The sequence below is a fragment of the Protopterus annectens genome, chromosome 10.part0 (genome assembly GCF_019279795.1).
Source record: "Protopterus annectens isolate FY-2018-M chromosome 10.part0, PAN1.0, whole genome shotgun sequence".
NCBI lineage: Eukaryota > Metazoa > Chordata > Ceratodontiformes > Protopteridae > Protopterus > Protopterus annectens.
Window position 1 is genome coordinate 614164109 of NC_056744.1, and position 24271 is coordinate 614188379.

The 24271-nt window shown below is 40.4% G+C and overlaps 1 protein-coding gene across 1 annotated transcript in view; it reads right to left on the bottom strand.

Moving 5' to 3' along the window:
* The window catches only part of ST3GAL3 (ST3 beta-galactoside alpha-2,3-sialyltransferase 3), a 3995325-nt gene that overhangs the window by 963292 nt on the left and 3007762 nt on the right, over nt 1-24271 (bottom strand). The window lies entirely within an intron of this gene.

A 24271-nucleotide genomic window follows, 5' to 3' on the forward strand; every position in this document is an offset into this window, starting at 1 on the left:
CTCCTGCACTAAAGCTGAAACCTGAATTCCTTTTTTTCCTGAACAGCTGTAAGATTCTTCTCAGCCATAGCTTTCTATTCTCTTTTTCTGATTGATCTTCTCTTTCTTTCTCCTAATTTGGCATCCCAGCAGTATAATTACTAGCCAAGTAACTGAATTTTATCTAAATTTGATAGTATTCACTGGCTTTCTTAAACATTTCTCAGTTTCACACTAGGAAAGCAGTCAACATGCTGATCTGTGTTCAGCGATCATGGAAATCCCAACTCAGGAATGGTCTGGAATTTGGATATTCTTGTCTTCTGGGAAGTTTGCCTTCTTAAAGCAGGGATTTTAATATGCTCCATACTATGTCACTGTTTTTCAATTTACATGAACAGCAACCAGATATTCATTATGCTGTATTATAAGTCTGTTCCATTAGTACTGTAAGAGAGTGGTTTTAGCCCCAAAACAGGTGAAAGTTTCAGAAGTTGTTTGTCCTCTGATAAATGTTGGGGAAGTAAGCAGGGGGCATTAGGATGCGTAATGGGGGCAATCACCACAAATGGTACTCTTTCTGCATTCACAGGATGAGATTAATCAGGAGGCTGGTTTCAGAATATGGAGCCTTTGCTATGGGACATGTTGGAAACGGCATATTATGAAGTGTTAAGCCATTACTGAAGAGGGGTGCTTTAATTTAACTATGTGCTCTCATGCTAGAGTATTAACAGATCTCAGTGACCACCGCAAAGCAGCAGCGGGAAGCACACAGGGCTTTATATAATTTTAAATACTTAATTTAGCCACTTAATAAATTACTTAAATATGCTTTTGCACCTCCTGCCACTCATCTGTATTGAACTCTGTCTGTGTGGCAACATTATGTGTATTAACAGCTTTCAAAGATGTACAGCACTCAACCATGTCTATACTTTATTTTTCACTAAATGTTGCAGTACATGCTATCAGGTAAAGCTCCATGCAATACAAACAAATATGACTGTCTCCAATCATAACCCTGCTTGTTATGTTCTCTCAACATGGATAGTGAGATTCTTTTTTTGAGCTTTGATCTAGAGGTGAATTTTTGTCATCCAAGTCTCTAACACACAACAAGCTGGTTATGATCTGAGACCCAGCCATAATCCTTCAGGTTATGACATGACACATATAATCTAAAATATGCAGTTTCTCAAGACACTGGTGTACACAACTGATGACGTACTTGATCATTAACTAACCTGATACACGAAAATGTTGCCCACAGGTGTAAAAGGGCTAGAAACCATGAAAAAAAAAACATTTTTTACCCACATATTACTGAAGTGTAGAAGTGCTTTCTGAGGAAGTTAATGTCTTTACTGCAGTGACGGCCCATGATGGAGGCATTCAAAGTCAGCTAAACTAGATGGTGGGATATATGGCCTTAACAAGCAGGAAGGACAGATTTCTGCTTATATTATTGCAATCTTGTCTAGGACTTCATTAATATATTGGAGGCATGTCAAGCAAATATGATTTTTGAACAATTTAATTTTAATTTGAAACAAGACTACAAATATATTTTGAAAAGTATGAGTGAGTTGAGTAAAATCTATGTTGTGCACACATATCTGGGTATATGATGTTTTCTTCATAATAACTGATAGTGAGATATTAATAATCTTATAGATGACTGAGTAAGATGAAATTATTTATACAAATATTATAAAACATATTTCATAAAGCAATATTTGATGAGTACAAGTGCAGCAAACAGAAAAAAAATATGGGTCCTTTACCATTACAGTTTTCCATAAGTAAATAATGGATTCCCTACACCTTGTCGAGTACAAACTTGAAAACCATTTATCTTGTCAACTCTCAACTGACCTGTACTGAAGTCCCCAGTCGATGATTTCCATAGAAAATCAGTACTGGTATGATTTTTTTAAGTGTGCACCAGCAGTGATTTGTTTGCTCTCACAGATTTCTTTTTTCTTCAGTTCAGAGGTGTGGAGGCTTGCCCAGACATGGGAGGCCCAGGGGGTTTCCACCCTACAAAAATACTTCCATGTTTTTTTCTTCAGGTTAAGTTCCTGTTCAGTCATCCTCACAGAGCTGGTTCCTCACTGTGCTGTAATGCAAGTCATAATGGAAAAAGAAATAATATTTGGATTGGAAAATTTGCAATTTTAGAAAACACCGGAGCTCACAAAAATCTTTGAATCACGGCATTTTCTAAGATTAGTTAAGCTAAACACTCTCAAAAATGTCCTACTCTATAGCATTCTTCCAAGGAAATGGAACAAACTTGTAGTAATACAGCATAAAGAACATCTGGTTGTTGTGCAAGTAGATTGAAAAACAATGACACTGTATAGAGCATATTGTAATCCCTGCCTTGGTAGGCAAATGCCATAACCGTGCACTAATTTGTGTGCTTGAGGGATACTGATAGCACCCAATGAATAATTATTATGGCGTTGCTCAGGCCAGGAGGCCAGGACATGTTTCTATGCTTAAAAGACTTGCATGTGAAAGCAGGTATTCTTCAAGAAGAAAGCAAAACAAAGCCATTTGGTTTATGAGAAGTAAAAGACTATATAGGGTTAATTTTAAAGAAGAAAATGTATTCAGCAGCCTCACTTAGCAGAAATGAATGGCTCAAATTGCCCCTTTATGATGTAAGAGCAACATGGCTCCTAATATGGTCAATAGTTGGTTAATGCAATGGGAAATAGATGTGCAACACAAACTGCAAGCCACTAAAGAAATAAAAAATATCCAGTGTTTTTCATACTGAATAGTGAGAGAGAGAGTAAATGATTTTTAACTGTAATTGTTAAGAAAACCAACAGAACAGCATGGCTGGGTAAGTACTCCAAACATGGAGCACAAATTATACATGCTATCCATGTAGTTCTTCACAGATGGAGATAAATAAATCACTGAAGCTTTCCTTTGCCTCAGTTTGATGCCAACTGTATGGCCTCTCTCCACACAAACTGAGAGAGAGAGAGAGACAGAATGGTGCTGCGAACTCCAGGACTAGTACTGAAGTTTCTCAGTCATAAAAAATATCTTTAGTAATAAATGTATCACTGACACGAGCAGTCAAACAGGAGAAACTCCCCAGTTTTGTGGTTCTACTCCTCACTTTAGACTGTATGAAACTGATCACCTGCAGCCAAAAATGGCATTGAATATGCAGACCTATATCAATACTGGTGATGCCTGCTAAGTGGTGTTGTATGAATATGTAGAATGTCACAGACACTATCCTTGACATCTGTGTTTTTTTAAACAATATTTAGTGGTTCTGTTGGCATGTTAGTTCTGGTACAGCCAGCTAGGTAAGGTAGCCGAGTGCCTGCTCTGCACAGGTAGAAATGTTATACTATTGTAAATAATACAAATAATTAACACTATTTTATAATATTCTGTAGTACAAAGTGGCTGTGTATGTGAATATTGCATGTTTGTATTTACTACATATGTCAAATGTATGCATAAATTAAATGTCATATAAATAAGTGCTCTTAGCTACTCAAAGTGCCACTCTTTTGGCCTTTTAGGCAACCACCTGGTTCATACACACTGTCCACTGATACTTGTACTTAATACTTTAGCATCATGGTGCAGTGTTTAACTCAAAATAAGTAAGCTGTGAGGCCCGTGTCCCACACCAATAACAAAAATGTCACTTTCTCTTTACATCTTTTTTTATGCTTGACTCAGATTCTGCCATTATGACCAATATTCCCAAATAAAGCTAGTAAAGTTAGTGCAAACTTGACAACAAAATTGCCAAGTATGCTACTGTCACCCCTAATCAGACCCATTACTACACAGCTATCCAAAAGATTGACTGATGAATTAAAATGCAAACTTAACACTAAACCAGTTAAAGACTCTCCACAACATAACGTACAAACCAAATAAATGCATGAGGGTTGCTACTACTATCAACAAAAATGATCCAACCAGACAGCTAAGATGACAGCTAAGATCCCTAAATTAAAACCTTCTGGAAAAAACAAATCAAATAATTACTATGGCAATTCATTATGTTCAGTACAAGTAGCCAACCTATGGAACTCCATTTCACCTGACCTAAAAGAAGAACCAAGTCAGATTACTTTTCACACTTGTGTCTAAGTAGCATTGCACTTGCCCGTTTTAAATCTAACTGTACTATACTTCATTTCTCTCATTCTACTTTTCCTTCATTCATTCTGATTTTCTATCCTTGACATAAGCCTAAAATACTTTTAACCCCCTAATGCTACATGCACACGTATTTTTTCTGATAGTACCTATACACTATAAATACTTCTCAAACTAATTGCTCTCGATCTACCAATGTGCATAACATCAAACGTGCAATTCATGATCTAGTATATACTGCAATTCATGCTCTGTCATATTTATATATTGTAATAACTGAAACATGTTTGCATTGTGTATTGTTATATATACTTGAAGCCTTTCTCCCTAGGCCTCCTCTGAAAATGGGTTTCAGCTCAGTAGGACTATCTTAGCCAAGACAAATAAAGAAACAAATAAACAGTATGCTTATTATTCTGCAATGCATCTTACTGGGACACTCAGCCATCTATTACAGAGGAAACATGAAAGGAAAATATGCAACTTGCTGAACAGCACACATAATACAAATGATATTCTAATTGAGGTCTAAAGCAGCTAAGTTTAAAACCCTAACTATTGTAACTATACTGCCTACACATTTTTTTTTATTTGAATCAATTCAACCAAATATGGCTGGTAAATTCAGATCAACTTGCTGTCTGGGACTCAGGACAACTTGCCCAACGTTATAATCTCAAAGGAAAGAAAGGCATTTAAAAAGGAAGAATAAGGGCACATATTTTTACTGTTTTAGTCATGAATGTCAAATACAAAACAACCTGAAAAACAGCCATCATCTAAGTTGTGAGAACAATCAGTCATAGGAAGGAGACTCCTGCAGAATTATTAGAATGAAGAAAAAAATACTGTAAGAACAGTTGATTTAGGTATGATGATTCGATGAGTTTAATGACACCTATTAAAGGCTGTAAAAAGAGCTACACAATTTATTAGCAGCAATGGTGGTATGAGTAATGTAACTGCTTGAGTATTTTAGCTAGTACATTTTCCACATGGATAAATGATTTTCAGAAATACTAACCCCTGGGAGGACATAGGCATTCTCCAGGAACTCAATGACCATGGGTCTGATATTTGGCTGTGCATCCTAACAGAAGTCTGACAAGCATAAAGCAATGACTTGGCTAACCTCATAATTGATATGATGAGTTAATTAGTGCTATAGTATCTATTGAGCACTAACAGATGGGAAGCAGACTTAGTGCGGTGAGAGTTATGGTGGATGGCATGCAGAGAAAAGGAATGCACATGAGAACAAACAACCAACTAAGGCTCTTAATACCTTATGCAAATGTCAAAGTCTATCCTCTTTAGGAGAAGAACTGGACAAGACTAACTATTTTTAACATGTGGCCATGGTGTGGAGATACTATTGGTTATGATAACTTCTCAGCCTGCAATCCGGTCCCTTAATTTATGTTCTATAGTGTTTTCCAACTTCTTATAAATCTAGACTACACAAGTACTCCAAAGAAATGGGACCACAGCTGAAGGTTAGGTGGTCGAAAAGTACTAGCAAAAGGAATGAAGCATGAAGGTCCCACGTGCTTTTGGTCTTTTCTACTTTCCAAAGAAAACTATGGTCTGTGTGTGTGTGTGTGTGTGTGTGTGTGTGTGTGTGTGTGTGTGTGTGGGGTATATTATACATATATATACATACACACACACACACACACACACACACACAACTTTAACATCACATATTAAATACTCCAAAGATTGAATTCAGAAAGAGGGATCTATTTAGACTGAACCCAAACAGATCAAAAAAACACTATTTTTTGCAAGGGGGCAAGCGCCCGTACACACACAATTCTTTTCAGTTGGGCAAGTCCTCAAGCTCCCTCCCACAACCTCTAACTATATATATATATATATATATATATATATATATATATATATATATATATATATATATATATATATGGGTCACCTTCAGATGCCCGACAACGCGTTTCGCCGACACGGAATCCGACGGGACGAAAACACCGACAATGCAGATGACCGACAAGGTGAGAATCCGACGGACTCGGTAAGTGTGCGATAGAGTGAGGGAGTTAGTGTTAGGGAGCGGACAGGTAAGTGTGCGATAGTGAGGGACTGTGGGTTTAGGGGTGGGTTAAATGAGTTAGGGTTAGGGTGCAGGTAGGGTGTGTGTGCGATAGTGAGGGACTGTGGGTTTAGGGATGGGTTAAGTGAGTTAGGGTTAGGGTGCAGGTAGGGTGAGTGTGCGGTAGTGTCGGACCTTGGGGTTAGGGGTGGGTAAGTGAGTTAGGGTTAGGGTGCAGGTAGGGTGAGTGTGCGGTAGTGTCAGACCTTGGGGTTAGGGGTGGGTAAGTGAGTTAGGGTTAGGGTGCAGGTAGGGTAAGTGTGCGGTAGTGTCGGACCTTAGGGTTAGGGTTTGGGTTAGGGATAGTGGATATGTTAAGTAGTGTACTGTGTTGTTAACGTGTAGTGTGTTGGTGTAATGGTTTTCGGTGTTTTGCGTTGTCGGTATTTTTTGTTGTCGGTCTTTTGGCGTTGGTGATTTGTGTGTCGGCGAAACGCGATTTCGGGCATCTGAAGGTGATCCATATATAATAAATGTATATATTTATTTTATAATATATACAACAGTGGGGAGGGGGGCAAAACCCAGGTTTTTGCCTTGAATACTTTTGTCAATGAAATGAGCTGTCAACGAAATAGGTTTCAGTGAAATGGGCTGTCAGCGAATAGAAGTAGACCCATATATATATATATATATATATATATATATATATATATATATATATATATATATATATGTTCTTATTGTAAAATATAGTGATTAAAATTTTGTATTTAAATAAGTTGTTTAGAAAATATTTATATATTTGAATATATTAAATATGTATATTTATGGTGCATTTATTAGTTTGGATGGTTTTAATGTCATGATTTGAATTTCATTATTTGTATTAGATAGTTTGATGTAATTAGTTTATTGGGAGGGTCTCTTGAATGTATTTAATGTGGCTGTTTTTGAAGTTTTGTATCCATTGAAGGCGACTGGCCGAAGTACCAGAAAGTCATTAAGTAAAAGTTTTTAAGCCTGCATTTTTTGCTTCGTTTTTTGTTTTGTTCGTGTTATTTACTTTTTGATTTTTTTATGATGTATAGCAATTGTCCCTGACAGAAGGGTGGATTGAAATGCTTGCAATGCTAGAAGCACGGCCCTTAGTTTTAGGACACTGATATGCAGATTGGCCTCTATATCTGACCAAGTGCCTTGGACAGTCTCCCCTTGGTAAAGCCCGCTCACCCTATCAGGGAAGCATCCATGGTCACTGTGGCCCTGGGCTGAAGTGGGCAGAAGGGGCAACTCCATAGCTCTTCGTCTGGCTTCATCCACCACAGTAGATCCTGCTTGCATCATTGAGTTATATGTATCTAAAAGGACAATGGATGGTGCAAGGGATACCACTGTGTCAGTAGGAGCCATTGGAGAATTCTCATGTGTAGTCTTGCTAAGGGCACTATGGTAATTGACACTGCCATGGAGCTCAGGAGTTGAAGAACTGCCCAAGCAGAGACTAGGTTTTGACAGAGTATCACCTGGTTCTGGGATCTTATCCTGTGTAATCTGTGGTCCGGAAGAGTGACTAGGCAAGCATGTGTACTGAAAACTGCCCCTATAAATTCCAAGGTTTGAGAGGGAATCGGGTTGCACTTTCCCCAGTTTTATTGAGATTCCCAGAGGTTCTGCTAGTTTGAGAGTGTAGTTTAAAGCTATCTCCAGTAGATGCATGATGGGGGTGGTGAGGAGCCAATCATCTAAATTTGGAAACACCCAGAATCCTTGGAGTCTCAAGTGAGCTGTTACCACTGCCATGCACTTGGTGAACACTCTGAAGGCTTTAGAGAGTCCGAAGGGCAGCACGCAGATTTGGAAGTGATTGGCTCCTAGCCGAAGTGAAGGAATCTTCTGGAGTGCTTATCCATTTTTACGTGGTAATACATATCCAGAACATCTATTGAGCACATCCAATTGTCTTTCTCCAAGAATGGAAGGATAGACTGAACCGTGACCATCTGGAATTTTTCCTGTTTGACAAATCTGTTTAGGATGCAGAGATCTTGAATTGGTCTCCAGTCCCCTGTCTTTCTTGGCACTAAAAAGAATCTTGAGTAGAATCCGGATCCTATCTGGTCTGGTGGGACTGTCTGGATGACTCTTTTTTGAAGCAGCTTTTGTATTTCCTGAGCTGCTCTTTCCTTTTGACTGGGTGGAACGTTGGGAATTCATCTTGAAGTCTTTGGGTAAAGATTGAATGGTACGTGATAACCTCTAGTTATGATCTGCTAGCCTGCACCAAAGAATCTGTAGTTATTTTCAGCCAGGTAGAAAGCTGCAGGGGACCCCCCCCCCCCGACTGCTTCCAGAGGAAAGCAATCGGGCTGCTCCTCAGGACCACTAATAAGGTTGTCCAGAGAAAGAATCTCTGGACTCCTGATTATGCAGACCCCCTCTGCCTCTGTAGGGGCACCTTCCTGAAGAGTTACCCCCCTGTGCCCCAGGGAGAAAACTCACCACGTGTGTCACAGAAAGGACCCTGAGATTTCTTGTGCCATATCTTTCCATTCCTTTGGTTCTTCAAGTAGGGACATTGAGGGGTGGAAAAACGTATGACCATGGCAGACACAGTCTTGCCATCCTTCTCACACCTGGCCAATGTGTCTTTTACTTTTGGGCCGAAAAGTGAAGAAGCTTCCACTAGAGTATTCAGAAAGGAAGACTTAAAGGGGTCTGCAAAGTCACAGAGGCACATCCAGGCATGACCTCTAATGACAACACCTGAACCTGCCGCTCTAGCCGATCCTTCAGTAGCATGGGAAATCAAACGCATGGAGGAGTTGGATACAGATTCCAGAGTAGCAAGCTGCGAAGCAACCTTATCACGTACCTCATCAGAGACTGCTCCTGTTAAGATTTCTGAGAGTTTGGAGACTAAGTCTCTCTGAAGCTTAGTGAAATGTGCCAGGTAGTTCAAAGACCTAACATCACAGGTCAATGATGCAAAAACTCACTTCCCTAACCTGTCCCCCACCCAAGACTCCCTGTCTGGCTTTCCTTGGCAAGCTACTTCTTAGTGGCAGCCACCACCACTGCAGCATCTACAAGAAGACCCTTGGACCAGTGTGGATGTTGCTTGGGAGGGGATAAAAACTTGCCTGCTCTCCATGGTATTGGTTCAGTAGTATCAGGACTCTTCTATGCACGCTGCATGATGAGTTGAACCAGCTCATCTGCAGGTGGGGTCACCCAGGGAGTAGAGGGTTGAGCATGAAAAGCCTGCAAGAATAAGGTCTCCTTGGAGGAAGGGTTGGTGGATCCAGTAGCCCCTCTGTTTCAGGATTTCCAGGATGTCTCCAAAGGAGACATCATGAGGGGGCAACCATGGGGACCCTTCCCCTTCAGGGGAGTCCACGTGCTTCCTCTTACATGTCCTCTTACATGGTACCTCTTCAGCAAGAGTTTCTGATGAGGACTCCGAAGAGGGGCCACCTTGTGGTAGGGTATCCTGAAGCTCTTGTGTTCGATGTCCCGATGTGGTGGTCTGTGTCAGCTGTGGCTCAGAGAAAGGACATATTTGGTGTTCCAATGCCAACGGTTTGCCTACAGAGGCAAGAGCCCTCTCCATCTCCTGGAAATCAGGTCCGCCTGAAGAGGGATGAGAGCCTGGAACCGAGGGGGACAACTTTGGAACCGGGATCACACCCTGCTCTGAGGAACCCACTCCCAAGGATAGAGCCCCAAGGGGGCATGAAAATAAAGATGAAAAAAGTTTTAATATGATTTCATACAAGAAGTGAAACGTATAAAATGTATAAATATAAACCTATACCAAACCAAGTTTCCATCTCATTAAACTTTTTAATTTTAAAATGCAAGTAATAGAATATACTTCATTTATGCCAGGGAACTGGCAGGCTTTCATGTGCAATTGACATAGCAATTCCAGTCTCTCTAATAAAAGAATAAAATAACTTCTTGTATGAAATTATATTAGAACTTTTTATATATTTTTACACATTCATTTTTTAACTGTGTTCTATATTTTACATTTGTAATTAATACATGCATATTTTAATTTTAATTCACCTAAGATAGTTTGAACAGGGGAAGTTACGGTAATGTTCGGTCCATTATAATCTATACTTATCTATATTTGTATGATTACTAGTAGACACTATTGTAATGGAAGTAGGAGTTTTTTTAAATTATGGTTTATTTAGGTACAGTGACAATCCTAGTATACTTTAACATAGTTTGTGTAATCAGTACTTAACCCCACTGATAGGTGTTGTAGTTAAGTGACTTATTGTTATTGGTGGATGTGAGTGGCTGACTAATTAAGGTTTGCTTTATATACCTTAATTTTTCAATGTTTTTTACCTGAAGAAGTCCCACAATTTAGCGGGTCAAAAAGCACTTTGTGTTAATAAAAGGATTGCTATCAACATTTGCTGAATTATTTTCAGCCCAAGATCCAATATCTGTCAGCAGCTGGAAAGACATGGACAACAGACACCACACCTTGCAAGTTTTCAGATACTGGCAAAGGCATTAGCTGCCCCCTATTGACTTTTTTTAGGCAGTATCAAAATAACCAACCATCCAAAATAACAAATTCCTCTCTAGATACACTCAAATTACTGTTGCTTAATGCTAGGTGTCTAAAGTAGAAACTGCACTCCCTGGAAGCACTCCTCACTTTGGAAGATGCTGACGTCTGTGCAGTCACTGACACATTTATTTATTTATTGGTATTTGTTTACCAAGAAAGTCTACTGGGCCAATGTAAGCCCATTTTCAGTGGAGGCACAGAGAGAAAAGCTCCATGGCTACAATAAGCTTACATAAGGTTTCAAAATAAGTTTCAAACAATTTCAGAAATTCATATAACTAGATAAACTAATAAAACATCATGCTGACAGCAAAAATTAAACAATAAACATAGTACAGAGAATAACAACATGACATAATACTAGAAGAGTGTTATACAGTTATGAGCACCAAGGAATGCAAGTATATTTGGGTGCTACATAGAATAAGGAAGATAGGAGAGAAGGAAGAAGATAGAAGTAGAAAGAAATGGAAGGAGGGAGGGGAGAGAAGAGGGGGACAACTGGTTAGAGAGTTTGGAGAAAACAGGTGGAAGAATTAAGTAATTAAGAGTGCATTATGGATTATCAAGAAAACAGTAGTTGGAGCAGGAACTACAATAAGCACAGATTTAGGTTTTGTTGGTAGAATTCAAAGGGATGGAAAGCACCCCAGCCATGCAGGGAAACAATACCTTCCACACATTCAGACCTTAAACATGAACATGAAAGAACCAGAGGAGGAGGCGTATCCATCGTCATTAAGGATAAGTGCACCTCAAGACTGGTCAAACAGTAGGACTCTCGTGAACTACTCCATGTACAATTAACTAGAGGCAAAGCCACCTACCACATCATAGCTAGTTATAGGTCCCCCACCATGAAACAGGAAAAGTATACCACATACCTGGACTTACTGAAGTCACTTGCCATACAGACGAACACCTTACTCTTGGGTGATTCTAAGTGTCCTACCATTGACTGGGAAACATACACAAGCACAGGCATGCTGGCTCAGAGGTTCTTGAACTTTTTCAAAGCAAAGGCTCTGGTGCAGCTAGTGAGTGCATCCACAAGAGGCTCAAATGTCCTAGACATGGCACTCACTAACATGGGAAAGCAGCCCCCCCCCCCCATATGACGTCCTTACTGGTAAGCTTGGACCATAAATCAGTCTTGTTCAATATAATTATAAGATCAGATACCCCATCAAGTTCATAATTTTTCAAAGACAAATTACCTCCTACTAAGTGATGGTAAAAGAAGTTTCAAAGCCCCTTGAACACAGATAACACAGACTCCTACGGAGAGGTGTACACCAATGTGCTGTATAACCACTTAAGCAGTTATATTGAATTGGCTGTACCTGACCAGATTAAACCAGATCTTGCTGAAAAAACAAGCCTCCCTGCTCGACCCCTAGTATAAATAGGCTATAAAACAACAGAAAGAAACTAATGTCCAAGAACAAGTGGGAATTAGCTCAGCAAAGAAGAAATGTCTCTCTAACTTAAACAAACAAATTAGAGATCTTGTCATGTCCTCCAAAGCTAATTACAAAGCAAAATTAGCCTCTCTAGCTAAGGATAATCACAAGGCATTCTTTAACTACGTCCAAAATCTAAAAGGGAATACCCAGCTATGTACTGAATTGGTTGTAGATGCCACTACCCCATACTCAACCGGAGGTAATAGCCAACCTGCTAGCTGACAGATTTGGAGCAAACCTCACCCCCCCGTCCCCTCCAGTCATCCCTCAAAGGTTACCTGCCACCATTCCGCAACCTATTATCTCAAGACAGCAGGTCATCTCAGTGCTCTCCAAGGCCAAAAACATGGCATGAATGGGATCAGACAACATCCCACATTGCCTTTTAAACAACTTAAAACATGACCTAAAAGACCTATTTTGATCCCTGTTTAACGACAGCCTGCAAACTGGCTATGTTCCAATGGAATGGAAGACACCAACAGTAATCCCTCTGTATCAACCAACTCTGGGAATTATAGGCCCCTAATCTTGACTAGCCTCATCTGTAAGGCCATGGAAAGAATCATTATGGAGTTTATTAACAAGGAAATAGGTAATCTCCAAACTCTGGACCCAACGCCTGTTTGGATTCTTTAAAGGTAGCTCATGCCTTTTAAATATGCCTGACTTCTTCGAGAAAGTCACCAAGGCCCTGGACAAGGGAACGACAGTGCAGACTGATTATCTGAACTAGCCAAGGCATTTGACACAATCCCCCACTTAGGTATTACAGAGAAAGTCTACCAGTTGGGAATTAACCCCTACATTACCAGATGGGTGGACAAATGGCTCACCGACAGGACAAATACTGTCAAAGTGGGTGACTTCACCTCTAGCAAAAGACCATTCACCAGTGGCATACCACAGGTCTCTGTGATGGGCCCTTACTGTTTGGAGTTTATTTCACAAAGGTCCACACAAACTTGGACAGCCTGTGGCTGATCAAGTTCGCTGATGACTGCAAATTGAGAGCAATCATCAACTCTCCCAGTGATGTTAATATACTGCAGACAGGGTTAACGCAGCCAAATGACTGGTGCCAAAGCCATGGATTAAAGGTGAATGCAAAAAATTAATTTTTATTTCCTTTGCTGACATCCCTGGTAATTACATTATAGACAGCACCCCCCCCCCCCAAGTGTAGACCCAGAGGTATGTGATCCGGGTACTCAGGATGATAGCAGTCTAAACTTTGACTACCATGTATCCACAGTAGTAAGGAAATCCTTCTATGTGATACATCTTATAAGTAAAGGCATTGCATTAAGCCTAGTAACCATCTATAAATATAGATCTATATTTTCCTGTGAAAGAAAAGCTGTTGGAACTGAGGTGTCCAGTTAACATTCAAGGAACACAATTCTGTTGAAGGACTCAAGAAATGTGGACCAGACTCCTTATTCACATAAAACAAAGTTCATCTCTGTGTATTTTCAAGCACAACTTAGATCTATGGATGGGAAACAGAAAATTCAGCCCAGGACTACCTCTTGTGCTACTAATGGATAGAAACAGCTCCTAAATTACTAGTAATATATAATTACCCACCATGGGATGGGTAAGGCCAATCTATAACTAAATGGGATAGGTTATTACACACACAAAAAATGGGAAATTAGCTAGGCTTGAAATGTCCAGCAAGGGCAGCTAGCCTAGTACTTCCCTATGAACCTACAAAAGACTTTTGAATGTTCTCATGAAATCCCAGCTTGTGTAAAAGACCTATCACCCAAGAGAGAAATTCCCAACACTTTCAAAAAGACTTTGCAAAGATCAGCAAGTAATCTAAATATGGAAAAATGTGTAGACCCTGTAGCCTGCATTGAACTATAAATGGAGCTAGACACTTTATGAACACTCTTTGTGCAATGGATAGTCCAAAGGTAAGGTAGAGAACTAATAATTTGCTCCAGATACACAAAACCTTAAGAAACATGTGAATTCTGAATGAATAGGGAACTACAGACTCATACGCCTAACCAGCCTTATCTGCAAGGCCATGGAGAGAATCATCATGGACCTTATAAACAAAGACATAGGTGACTGTCAATCACATGACTGACCCAATTTGGCTTCATTAAGAGTAGATCATGCTTATTAAACATGGTGGACTTCAAGAATGTCACCAAAGCCCTGGATGAAGGCAAAACAGTACATACAGCCTATCTTGACTTAGCCAAGGCTTTTGACACAATGCTCCACTCAGGCATCATTGAGAAACTCACCCAGCTGAGAATTAACCCATATGTCACTAGATGGATAGCCAACTTGCTCACCGACAGAACACATTCAGTCAAAGTTGGGGATTCCACCTCTACCAGTAGACCAGTTACCAGTGGTATACCACAAGGATTTGTGCTGGGCCCCTTACTGTTTGGAATCTATTTCTCAGAAGTCCAGGAGAAAACAGATAGTCTGTGGCTTACCAAGTTCACCGATGACAGCAAACTGGGTACATTTGAGTCCCCCAGTGATGATGACATACTACAAAAACGGAATACACAGACAAATGATTTGTGACAAAGCCATGGACTTAAACTAAATGCAATAAAATGCATTATCATCCCTTTCAGCAAAGGGGAAGTCCCTGCAAAGTACAATATTAAAAGCACACCCATTAACTCAAACTCTGTGGTGACAGATTTAGGAACACAGGTTGATATCAACCTTAACTTCGATCACCATGTGTCCACAGTGGTAAGGACAGCCTTCTATGTTGCACATCTCATAAGTAAGGGCATCGCATCCAGAGCTAAGGATGTTATAACTCCCTTGTACTTATCCCTTATCAGTCCACTAATTGAGTACAACACTCCCTTCTATATAGACACCTGCCACAGTTGGAGTGCCCTCAGAGTTTTCTCACCAAGAAAATTCAGAGCTTTCAACACATGACCTACATGGACAAACTGAAGGCCCTGTCACTGTAGTCTGCATCTTATAGGCTGCTGACAAGCGAATTGCACCTGGTTGATAGAGCAATCTCGGACTTTGCCCGAATGGAAATGATGCACATCTGCATGTCAAATGGGACAAGATTCACTCGCTCTAGGGATCTTAACCTAGCCTGCGATATTAACAGGTCATGCTGGAGAGAGAAATATGTCTCCCAGAGATTGCCATTCCTCTGGAACAAACTTCCAATTCATGTAAAACAAAGCTCCTCAATGACCCTATTTAAGTGTAACTTTGACAACTGGATGGAAGACCATAAATTTATCCCACGGGGTGTCACCTATGTCCATCTTGGATAAGGGGCAGTCTGTGCTGATCATAGACTCATGGTACAAATATAGACCGTACAACCTGGTCAATAAGAGAACACTGGTATAACATGGCTAGGCTTATAAAGGCCCTAGGGCCAATAGCCTAGGAACCTCCTGTGAACCTATGATGATAAGCACCTTTTAAGTCTAGTGTTACTAGGAAATTTGAAAGAGGGAGAAAAGTTAACAAGTTGTGAAATGACATCACTATGAATTTGAGCACTATCACAAACATGTTTAGGAAAGAAAGATCCAGAACCAAAGCAGTTTCTTTCTTTGTTTGGCACTAACACCACCTATGAATAAAAATCCTTCCCCACTTGATAAGGAGGAATTAGTTCTATCACTCCTTGGGACACCATGTCATGAAGAACCAGAAGAAACAAAAACATTTGACTTGCAGGATGAAGAATGACTCCCTGAAAAGGAAGAAATTCCTCCCACTGCCATCTGTAACCTTGACGGACAATCTTCAGAACCAAATTGTTTGAAACTATCTGTAGTCAAAGAGAAAAATAGAGATTCAGACTTTCTGGAAGAAAAAAAGTGGCCAGGGTGGGAGGGGTTCACAACATCTCTTACACAGTCATTCAGACTTGTTGAACTGGCTTTGGTTTTGGGAGGTTTGGAGCTTCTTTTTGGAATCCCTTGCCATTTCTTCTTAAACGTCTGTATAACTGTATTTTTGTTGAGACTGTTTATTCTGATTTTTTGCCAAAACTGGATGAGAAGTTATAGAATCCCTTAGAAATCCTGGAAAAGGAGGGCTGAAAAAGAGATTCCCTGGATCTGCTTACCCCTTTCAACATGCTTTTTGATCATCTTTTCAGCAGAGAGGCTAAACACTCAATCTCTATCCAAAGGGGAATTTAAAATTTCATTTTATCATCTGGGAGGTTCTGAGGATGCAGCCATGCAAACCTCCTTAAAGCAGTACCAGTGGCTATGGCTCTGGAAGAAATATCAACAGTCATATACACACTGTAAACAATGAATAGTAACTTTTACAATAAAAGAAAGTAAATTATTTAAAGCAGATCTCTCCTCACATGAAGAAACTGCAGATAAAACATTCCTCATATTTTCACAATTAGAATAAACCGTAATGTATGAGCCTGACAATTCAAAATTCTGAAAATCAAGCTTGCAGAAGTACATACTTTTTCCCCATACTTCTCAATAATTTTCTCATCCTTATCAGCAAGAAAAGGATTAGAATTCACTAAGTGTTTAGCAGCAGTGGGATCAACTAAACCTTTATCTGCTGTATCAGCTTTGGAAATAGTGTATAAAAATTTAAAATAAGACTGAGGAAATTTATACATTCTATCTGCCTTTTTAGCGGCAGCTGGCTGAGTATTAGGAAAACTGCAGGCAGTAACAAACATATCCTCAAAAGCAGGAGAGAACACAAGGAATATGTGTAGGTTATGGAAATTCCTTCTGTAACAACTCATAGTACTTTCTGAGGGACTGATAAACCTCTGTGTACTTGGCACATTCTAGCAATAGTCTCGGAAAAGAGAATCCCCTCACAGGAAGAATCAGAAACTGAGCTCTTCTGAGTCTGAATCAGAAATCTGAGGGGGAAAAACCCTGCATCCGTCCCTTCATCTCAATTCAGATTCAGAATTTTGAATCTCTACAGAAAAAGATGTATGCCTTTTTTTAACAGAAACTACTTTACAAGAAAGGTCAATAGCCTGAATTAAACCCTGAGCCATATCCAGTGACCCACTCCTGTCTGAGGAAATTTGAGAAGGAATAGACACATGCTTAGATTTCTGTTTGTTTTTGACAAGAAAGATGGGGCCAACCATGTTACTAATGGTCTCAGCAACTTCCCCATGAAAGGGCACAACAGAGAAGTCTTTCCTGTTCCCTCTCCTAGGCCTAACAACGTAGCTCTCCCTCACTCCCTGAAGGGACTTTGACAACCATAGAGGTCATGGCTAACCTCTGGTCCATAGGGGCTGCAGGTGCTACACCACGGGGATCCAAGGTAAAAGATGAGTGGTCTAAAGTACAATAAATGACCACAACAGAGTCACCCACCTGGCTGAGGCAAACTGCTAGCCTGCTGTGGCAGCAAAGGCTGTTTGCTTAACTTTTTCTTTTTCTGGCAAGAAGAAGGATTGACTGTGGGACCGGTAGTTTCTTCCATGGTCAAGACAAAAATGGTGCTCCTTTCTCAGGGAAAACAAACATCAAATGCCAGTAAAAACTACAAGTGTTTAAAAGTAAAAATTTTCATGGAAAAGTACAGCAAAAAGCACTTTAAAACACATGTCCAGCCCACAAAAAGTAAAATAAACACACATTTTCCACAGAAAAATGTTTTTTAGTTACTTTACACAAATGTTAAACTATCAGGAAAAAATAGTGATCCCATTTAAAAGTATGGTATGGTCTTGTTAAAGTTTGTTAAAACACAAAACTCCTAATTAAAAAAAAAATAACTTTCCTGAAGAGGAAAGTGATAAAACACAAAGAATATTTAGAAAATGGAAGCTATTTCCCCAAAGGAACTTATCTGTCTAGCAAAGGAACAGCACCAAGCTGACTGCCAAACCTTGAAAGCCTTCAAGGAATGTACTCTTCAGTGGCAGTAAAGCTCTGAAGGGCTTGATGCCCAAACTTGTCTTTTAGTCAGCTCAGCTTGAGTTGTCTGGCAGTTTGGGCTCTTGGAAGGTACCCTGAAGCTTTAGAAGCTAGCTAGCTGGCCGTTCTATCATTGACAGGCTATATCCCCATAAAGCTAAGGCTACTGCAGTAGTGATCAATATGATGAATTTTGATACTTCCATGGGACCAGACAAAATACTGGGATGCATTCTTTTCAGTGCTGGTTATGCATTATCTGAGTCTCTACTTAAACTGTTCAACCTCAGACTATCCACAGGGTTTGCTCCTGATGCTTGGAGAAAAGCAACTGTGACACCCCTACACAAAGATGGCCCCTCTGCAGACCCAGATAATTACAGACCCATCAGCCTCAACATCCTTATATACAAAGTGACAGAAAGAATCAAAGCTGAACTCATTTATGCAGGTGTAAGTATCCTAACTGATTTAGATCCCAATCTGTTTGGTATTGTTAAAGGCAGGTCCTGTCTCATGAACCTATTAAGGTTCTTTGAAAAGGTTGAATAGGGACAGTGGTCATTTAGTGCACAATGCTTATCTTGATTTAGCCAACGCTTTTGACACTATCCTCCATGCTGGCATTACTGAACAATTAGACAAGCTTAATGTAAACCTATACACTGTCTGCTGGATTGCAAATTTGATACACAGTAGATCTGAATTTGTGAAAGTTGCTGGTTTCCTCTCTGGATATAAAACTGTAACTAGTAAGGTGCCATGGGGATTAGTTCTGTGGTCTCTCTCCTGTTTTACATATATTTTGCAGACAACCAAGCCAATATTCTAGAAGTGTGGTTGATCAAGTTTGCTGATGACTGCAAATTGGGCTCTGTTATCCTGTCACTTATTGATATTAAACAGTTCCATCAAGACCTGGAATATTCACATACAAGGCTTGTCAAAAATATTCTTAAACTAAATGAAAAAATACAGCAAGTAATATTTGGCAGAAAGAGTATTCCAACCTCATATGTTATAAATGGTACTCCTCTTCAGATAGATATGGTCATAAGAGACCAGGGAATTTTTGTGGATAACTCTCCCTCATTCAATCATTATGATTCCATCATAGTCACGGAATCCTTCTATTTTCAAGATCCAAAGAAGTAATCCTACCACTGTACTCTTTACTTATTAGATTCATTATTGAATAGACTGCCCCACTGGTATGTACAAATCCAAATATATTGCTCAAATGGAAATGCCCTAAAGACTTCTAACCAAGAAAATGAAAGGTCTTAAGTCATTCAACTACTCTGACAGATTAGTACAACTCTCCATATACTCAATAGTCTACAGGCTGCTGGGGGGTGACCTGTGCCTCATTTTTCAAGCCATGAAAGACCCAGTCCTGTTTGACATCTTATTTCTTTGCAAAGCCACTGGCTCTACAAACACCCACACTATGGACCTAGAGCTATACCAACAAATAAACAAGACTCAATGGAGGGAAAGGTCCCTTACTGAAAATATTCCTAATCTATGGCATATGTTCCCACTACAGATCAAAGTACTACTTTGGCTACCTTTAAGGCTAGTCTTGACGACTGAATCGGTAGACTCAGATTTACATCAGAGTTATAATGTACGGCCCTGCTGATTTGGGAAATGAACACTACTAAGTGCTGGAAAAGGATGGTAAGAACTTTTACGTTTGTCTTCTTAAAGATATCTATGGCTAGACATCCTATGGTCCCAGAGAATGCTTGCCTATTATGTTCCTATGTTTCTAAGAAGTGAATGTCATAAAGAAGGTTGAGTCATGACCCCTGTGATATCCCACTGGTGAGTGGACAGTTGAACACCTACCATTAGTGCCAGGGTTCTTCTGCAAACCCACCTGTTTATCCAGCAGATCACACAAGTATAAACTCTAAGCTCTTTTAAGCTGTTTAAGTTTATTTATGATAGCCATGTATATGTAATGGTGAATGCTTTCACAATATCCAGGCAGGCCATTTGTATTGATAATTCCTTGTCTATGGTAGCTGTGACTTCTTCGAAAAAGTAACCAGATTTAATAGGCTTGAAATGTCTTAACTGTCGTGGTAAATATCTATGAACAACAAATTACAAGTATCTTTTTGAATTAGTTGCATGAGTATTCCCCCATAACCTTACATTTTGCATTGTTGTAAAGCTTTTTGTATTGTTTCACTGCATTTATGTACTGTTTTTTCATACTGAGAGTTGTATTTTCTGTTTGTGAGTGCTCTAGCCGATCTTTTCTGTGCATTTTTTGATAACTGTCTGTTTACAGTTAAAAGCATTCTCTAGAGTCTGCTCCTGCTCCTTGATCTGTTTAAAACTTTCATTTAGTCGCTACAGCTAGGAACTGTAATTTTTCTCACTCACCCTCCCTAGTGTTGTGTGTTGTTATACTTGGTGGCTTTGTAGTTGTCTGCCCCTATTGTATATTTAATCTGTGACACTCCTCCCAGTCTAGGGTCATTAGTTCACTCAATCTAATAGAGAACATTTGTGAAGGCCAACCCACTCAGATCCTTAACGTTGAATTAACTTCTGTTCCTGCTTTCTCCATTTCTACTTTACTGGAAAAAAAAAATCTAAGCTTGATTCCCCCCTTTCCTGTGGCAGGTCTTGTCCAGATATGAATTTTGCTGTGTCCAGGAATGTTTGTGAGCTCCTAAGCCCCCCCCCCCTCACTTAACTGAGGTTAAACAATTCCTAGTGCCATAAAGTCTGTTCTTCAAAATTTCCCTTGCAACTAGCCAGCTTTTTAGTTTTAGCACTCAAATCTGTTTCTTTGAGCTCAGCACTTGTTCAGAACTCATTGTAAGCACTAAATAAGTTACAAATTACTACAGCACTTAACTTTCCTCACTTGTCTAGAGGAAAACAGTTTTTAGTACTTAATAAATAAGCACCTATTCAGGCATGTCTAAAGGTCAGCTACCAGTGTTTTCTCCTGTCTACCTGATGAATCTAGGCATATTGAGACAATGCAGCAATTGCCTCATGTACACAGACAACCCTCTCCTCCTACCACCCAACACTACAACCTGTGAGAGATGCACTTATATAGCCAAACTGGAAGCAAAGCTCTCTTTGCCAAAGACTGGCCTAGACAGTCAAGAGGAGAAGGTAAACACTTGCACTGCACCACACTCATCACATAGTCCCTCAAAACCTACACCACCAAAACACACACCTACATTCGCGGGGGCTCTCAGTACAAATCTGCCCAAACAACAGAGACCTCCAAAGCAGAAATGCAAGCAACCTCCACCCCCTCAACACAACCCAAATGACACATAGCCCACATACTCAGTGTTCTACTCAACTACAGCCCTAAGGCATAACGTACCCAACACTCTAGTCATAGGTGACTCTATTGTCAGGCACATTGATGTTCCCCTCACCAGGCTAAACAAGGAAAAAGTTACTGTCAGCTGCCTGTCAGGTGCCAGGATCCGCCACATAATGCACGCACTCAGGTCACTCCACAACAAGTACAAATATGACTCTGTCATTACCCATGTTGGTGTGAATGACCTGCGACGTATCTCCCTGGACTACATGAAAAGAGACATAGAGGAGCTCTCCGATCTTGTAGCCCAGGCAGGTATGACCCTAGCCCTGAATATCATCCTGCCATCACCCAGAATGATACCACAGAACAAGGACAAAATGATTGACTTTAACAATTGGCTAAGCTTCTGGTGTCATTCTAAGGGAATCCAGTATCTGTCTGCCTGGGATGACATGATCGACAGACCACGCTGTTTTGCCAGAGATGGCCTGCACCTGTCGCCCTTGGGATTCCGGATACTGGCAAAGGATATTGCCACCCCTATAGTGCCTTTTTTAGGCAAGGTTCAAATGACAAATTCACCACCGTAACATGTACAAGCAAGCAAAATCTGAGGGTAATGCTACTCAATGCTAGAAGTCTAAACCTCAAAATGCATTCACTTGAGGCGCTCCTTAAAATGGAGAACATTGACATCTGTGCAGTGACAGAGACCTGGTTCAAAGCTCCAGAGAGCACTCACGCATTACCAGGCTATAATTCATACCACACCTTTCGGCCACCAAACCCAGACCGAAACACTAAAGGTGGAGGCGTGTCCATATTCATTAAGGATATCCACACTTCCAAGCTAGTTGCTCAGCATAATGCATCCTAGATTATTCAAGTTCAACTAACTCTGGGCAAAACTGCAATCCAGATTGTAGTTTGCTACAGACCCCCCCACCATGCCCCAGGATTCCCACTCCTCTTTTCTTGATACACTGGAAAATATTAGGGTACAACCCAACACTCTAATAATGAGTGATTTCAACTACCCTACCATTAATTGGGAAAACTACTCATGTACCAACTCTTTTGCTCAACATTTTCTGGAAATCATCAATTCCAACGCCTTGGATCAACATATCTACACCCCCACCAGGGGCAGAAATATCCTAGACCTGGTCATCACCAACATAGGTGACCGGTGTTCAACACTCCAGAGGTCAGCTCCTCGTTGGTCTGATCCGACCACAAGCTAATCACCCTAGATATCCACATCCCACTCCCACCCCCATTAGGAAAACAACCGTAAAAAATTCTCCAAAGCCAGCTTCAAGCTTCCCAAGACAGAAGTGACAAACTTCACGACACCCATGCAGACGGACAATAGAGGTACGACTGCTGAATCCTACACAAATGCACTTTATAAGCACTTACACGAGTGCATGGATCGCGCTATCCCTAACAGAACCAAGATGCTAGCCTCCAAAAAAAGGAAGCCAATCTGGTGGTCTTTTGCCATAAACAAACTATACAACAGAAGAAAGAAACTGTTGTAAAAAAAGAGTAAAATCCTACGATTGGAGGAACTCCCTGGTCAGCCTCAGTAAGAAGCTGAGATCCCTCATAAAATCCTCCAAAGCTAGTTATGAAAACAAAATTGCCACTGATTCTAAAGACAACCACAAAGCATTCTATAGCTATGTCAAGAATCTCAATGGCAACACTCAGATCTGCTCTGAGTTACAGCACAATGACACTAAATATACAGAACCAACTCATATTGCCAACATCCTGGCAGATAGGTTCAGTGCAAACTTTACCCCCCTCTCACCCCCTAAAGGGCCCATCTTTATACCGGAAGAATGCAAAGTTTCTGTAATCACAGCAGCACAGGTAGAAAGCTCTCTCTCCAAAGCCAAGAACACAGCATCCATGGGACCTGACAACATATGAACTGGCACCCCACCTAAGTATCATGTTCAATCATAGCCTCACCTCAGGCTTTGTGCCCATTGAATGGTGCACTGTGACAGTTATCCCACTCCACAAAGGGGGGGGGGCACAACAGACCCCGGGAACTATCGCCCCATTAGCCTGATGAGCCTGGTCTGCAAGGCCATGGAACGTACCATCATGGAACTCATAAACAAAGACATTAGAGATCTCCAAACTCTGGACCATACACAGTTTGGGTTTGTAAAAGGCAGATCATGTCTTCTAAACCTGATAGACTTCTTTGAAGTAGTCACCAAAGCCATAGATGAGGGTAAGGTAGTTCACACAGCCTATCTAGATCTCGCCAAGGCGTTCAACACCATCCCCCACTCTGGAATTATAGATAAACTCACTAAACTAGGTATAAATCCCTATGTCACAAAATGGCTTGCCAAGTGGCTTACTGACAGAACCCACACTGTGAAAGTAGCAGAATCCAAATCAGACTTCAGACAGACCAGTGACAAGTGGAGTACCACAGTGTTCAGTTCTGGGTCCTCTCCTGTTTGGTATCTACTTCTCTGAAGTACAGGCTAACACAGAAGGTCTTTGGATAATGAAGTTCGCTAACTAAATTCGCAGATGACTGCAAACTAGGAGCCATAATCAAAACTCCTAACGATGTGGACATCCTATAAAAGGGCCTCACTGAGACAGATGCCTGGTGTCAAAGACATGGTTTCAAGCTCAATGCCAAAAAGTGCATTGTCATCTCCTTTGGTAAAAACTCTGTACCCATGTACTACCACATAGGCGGTAGTCTACTTAACACTGAAAGTGTGATAAGAGACCTTAGGACACAGGTGG